The sequence below is a fragment of the Loxodonta africana genome, chromosome 23 (assembly GCF_030014295.1).
Source record: "Loxodonta africana isolate mLoxAfr1 chromosome 23, mLoxAfr1.hap2, whole genome shotgun sequence".
In the NCBI taxonomy this organism is placed as follows: Eukaryota; Metazoa; Chordata; class Mammalia; order Proboscidea; family Elephantidae; genus Loxodonta; species Loxodonta africana.
The window spans coordinates 76,904,752-76,909,203 of record NC_087364.1 but is presented as its reverse complement, the minus strand read 5'-3'; positions in this window follow the sequence as shown (position 1 = coordinate 76,909,203).

Genomic DNA, 4,452 nt, shown 5'->3' with positions numbered 1-4,452 from the left:
TGAGAGTGCTTCTCACCTTTTTTTGCCATTGTATCTTGACTGCTATTCTTTAGACAAAAACTCTTCACTTTGAGTAAGACCTAATGTGTTCAGTGCTTGATTTTATTTCTTAAAGGTCTGACCTGCCTTTGGGAAGGTCACCCCACAGGTAAAACAGGCACTTTCTCAACACATCTTGCAAGGCCCCAGGCCATTACCAACTCCCAGAAGGCGCAGAAACCCCTGCTATGATGGTGTTCTCGCCTTTGCCACACAAGGCCTGATCCCGCCTCAAAGTGAAAAGGGTGGTTGTCTACTCATGCATTTTTGTTTTTGTTTTTAAATGATCCCACCCATTGCTGTAGCAAAACAAAAGTTAAGAACAGTTAGCTAACACTCACAGAGTGCTTGCACAATCCTTAGCTGCATTAGTATTTAGTCTTCACAGCAAGCCTGTGGGGTGATATTATTCTAATTCCCATTTAACAGACAAGGAAAGGGAGACACAGAGAAGTTTAGTAACGTAAGCAGAGAATCCAAGCTCATGTAACTAATGGCCAGAGAAGATGCTCCCTTTCGTAATACATTTTTGTTTCATGGGGATCAGAGCCCTGGTGGCACAGCGGTTAAGAGCTTGGCTGCTAAACAAAATGTTGGCAGTTCAAATCCACCAGCTGCTTCTTGGAAACCCTATGGGGCAGTTCTACTCTGTCCTATAGAGTCAGTCTGAGTCAGAATCGACTCAGTGGCAATGGGTTCTTTTTTGGTTTAGCATCTCCAAAGGAGCCCTGGTGGTACAGACAGTTAAGTGTTAAGTGTTCAAACCCGCCCAGTGGCTCCTCTGGAGAAAAGACCTGTCAATCTGCTCCTGTAAAGATTACAGCCTAGAACAGCCTGTGGGGCGTCCTACTCTGTCACTCGGGGTCACCATGAGTTTGAATCGACTCCACCGCACCGAACGACAACAGTCATTGAGCACTTCCCAGGCCCTGGAACGCAGCCGTCACAAAGCTTACATTCTAGCAGGGGAGAAAGACACAGAAACAGCAAAGTGTACAGTGTGGCTGGTGGGGGTCAGTGCTCTGGAGGAAAGTGAGGCAGGGTAGAGGGGGTGTGTCGGGTGGCTGCTGCTTGGGGGAGAGTCAGAGAAGTCTCCCTGATGAGGTAGCATTTGAGCAGAGACTGAAAGAAAGTGGGGAAGTTCATAACAGGAGTATTTGCAGGGAGGAGGCAGGAACTGCAAAGGCCCTGAGGCAGGAAGGCAGGGGTGGAGCAATGGCCAGGAGTGACTGGAAAGTGTAAGCCAGGGGAGGCTGGTAGGGGGTGGAGTAATGGGGACCTAGAGCACATAGGGAGGGCCACGAGCAACTTTGGAAGGAGTCTACATTCTCCATCAAAGACTCTTAAATAGTTCCGTTTTAAATATGCCTGAAACCAGATTTTAATTCCTTTTTTACTTTCAAGCTAATTCCAAGCCTAACTCCACAGTGGCCTGGAGGGCTGATGGCAGTCGTCCAGCGGCATCCCGGGATAGTAAGACTCGGCCTAGTTCTGGGCCTCCTGGTCCCCGTGGACGACTCTTCAATGGGGCTGCAGGTCCCAGCTGAGGCCCCAGCCTGTGTGATGAGTCGCTCCGATGGAGAGCTTGTTCAGAGGGGGACCTGCGGGTGAGGGGGAAGGACTGTGACAGACCAGATGGACAGAACACGATTGTTCTGATTGCTCTGTCCTCAGTGCCAAAGTGGGGCACACTGAAGATTTTAAGCATCACATTCAAACTTATTTTCATAAATTCACCAACTTGATAACGTATTGTTGAGATGCCTCACTGAGATGCTGAAACACGAGTTTACGGTGGCGCTTGGCCGTGAAGCGGGAGGTGGTGGTTGACTTGCCCACTGGTTGTGCCAACAGGTGTGTGACAGCTAAGAATGGGAGGATAAAGAATTGCCCACAGGTCATTTTAATTCAGGTATAAACTTCCACTTTACAAAATATTGCTGGGAGGCTTGTACTTTTGAATTTTGTAACCTGGGTATGTCGTATACATTTATTCAAAAAAATTGAATTGAAAATGCCAATGACGCTTATATAAGTAAAATTTTTTCTCCATCATTTAGAATTTAATAAAATCCAATATGACTGTGGACACAGTAATGCGGAAAATGTATCTTTTAATTATAAAATACAATTCTCTAATTTGCTTTAAGAAAACAACAACACTTACATATTACTTACTTACATGTTACATATGTACTTTTTTTCCCAGAAATGAAATGAACAAGTGAACCCTGAACTCCTTTCCCGGAGACAGTTTTTATAAGTATTGTGAATACAGAAAACTTAAGACCATCAGTTATTCAATTTCCTGCATAAAACTAACTCCAAGTGAGAGCAACGCTGAGGCAGCCTAACCAACTCCGTACTTGCTGTGTAATTACTTGGATTGTTTTCTTTGATAGTCAGGCTCTCTCAAAATGTCCCAGTGTCCTCTTAGTGCTTTTGAATTACATTAAAGACCTCAATAATTTTAAGAACCCTTCTCCTAAGCAAACAGGCATTCCAGCTTGCCCAGAGCAGACTGAGGGTGGACACGGATGGAACCTGGCAATGCACAGAGATGGGCCTGGCGGCTGAGGTTAACAGGACAGTTGACATCACTGATTTGTCCTGGAGCAAATATGCAGACCTTATTGCCAAACCCTGGATTCTCAGTGGACCCTTGTTTGGTGTTGATCCAGGGTCTCTTACCTCCACTTACCTTCTACATTCCCTCTGCTAGGGTCGTAGTTGCTTGTTTGCTATGAGTTTAATTAGTGTGATCTTGTGTCCATGTGTGAAAAAATACATGTAGCCATGTGAAGCCTGGGCTGCTGGTGTGCCTTCATGTTTTAACAAACCATGATGCCAACAGGACCTTCAAAGTCCTCCGTGTTCAAAGCTCTGGGCCACCTTAGCATACACCATGGATCACACAGCCCATGTCAAACGGCACTTGAGCTGGCCTTCTCCTGTGGGGACTGTTGCTCAAAGTGGAGAAGCAGTATACTACCACAGGCTGTGATTCTGTACAGGGTCACGGACCGTGATCCAGCCTCATGTTTCTCGTGTCCATGGCAACCAGTAACGAGCCCTTCATCAAGGTAAGGCCAATGAAGATAAATAATGAATGTGGAATACTTTGTGTTAAACATAACTCCACATTTAGGTGGGCCTTGTCTCTATTGATATATGCACCCTTCCCCCACCCCCCATGCCCCCCCGACCGTGGGCCTAATCTGAAGTTTATCTGAAAAGGTCGTAAGATGAATGTCTAGGTGTGTGCTGAGCCCTCAGACCCTCAGGCAGGGCTGTTTACACCTGTGAACAGTGTCGGGAAGCTAACAGATGGAGGAATGTCTAGCAGAAGTGAGGGCCGCTCAGGCGAACAGGCCTGGCTGGGAGAGGTTGCCTGGTATCCAATCTACGCCATCTGCTTTCTGCAGTCTTCCACTCAAACTGGGTCCAGGGGCTGGGGCAGCAGCTTCGCATTAACTGGGAGCTTGTTAAGGTGCCATGTCAGCTGCACCCTGACCTCAGAACAGGACCCACACTAGGAGGACTCCCAGGGCACACGTATGCACACAGGGGTTTGCGAAGCTGCTCGAGAATGCACTGGAGGCCCTCTAGGTCTTTGGGGTCAAGTGCAGGGTGATGAGGTTGTTCCCTGGTCTGACTCCTCGCATACAATAGACCTCCCAGGTCAACTCATTTCAGAGCAATTTTTTGGATAAAAATTAACCTGTGGCTCATGGGTTCAACATTCCTGGTTTCATCACAGCAAATATTTCAGAAGCATCTATCGTGTGCAAGGCCTGAGGGGACGTGGTGTGAATATTCATAACTGAACCAGTTTTTCAGAATATAGGATGAAGCTGTGATGTTTAACCCGTAGTTTAAACTACCATATGGATTAGAATAGTGGAGAATGGATCTCCTTTCAAACCTTTACCTGTGGTCAGTGCAGTTGAAATGGATGGAGAACTGAAACAAGCAAAGTAGATAGAAAAAAACAGTGACTAAAAATTATACTTTCAGATTTGAAATGATGGTGTGACATAAGCTAAAAAACCAAATATTAGACCTGTAATAACTTGTATTAATTGATGAGTTGTAGTTTGAATTACACAATTTACATCATACTATCTTCTCTTCGTTATTGGTTGTAGATTTCTATTGCTTTAAAAATAAGCTATATGGATTACAATTAATAAAATATATTCAGGTTTAAATAAAAGACTTTAGTTCTTCTTAAGAAGGTAGAATATGCTTCCCATAATCTCATTAAAGATAATACTTTCAGCTGAGAAGCCCAGTCTTAAAAAATGGTATAAAATAATCCTATCTAAAGTATAATTAGCATAGATTTGGAATAAGTACTATTATTTAATGTGATCTATATTTAGAAAAAGTATTTGTCAAAACCCATAGGAC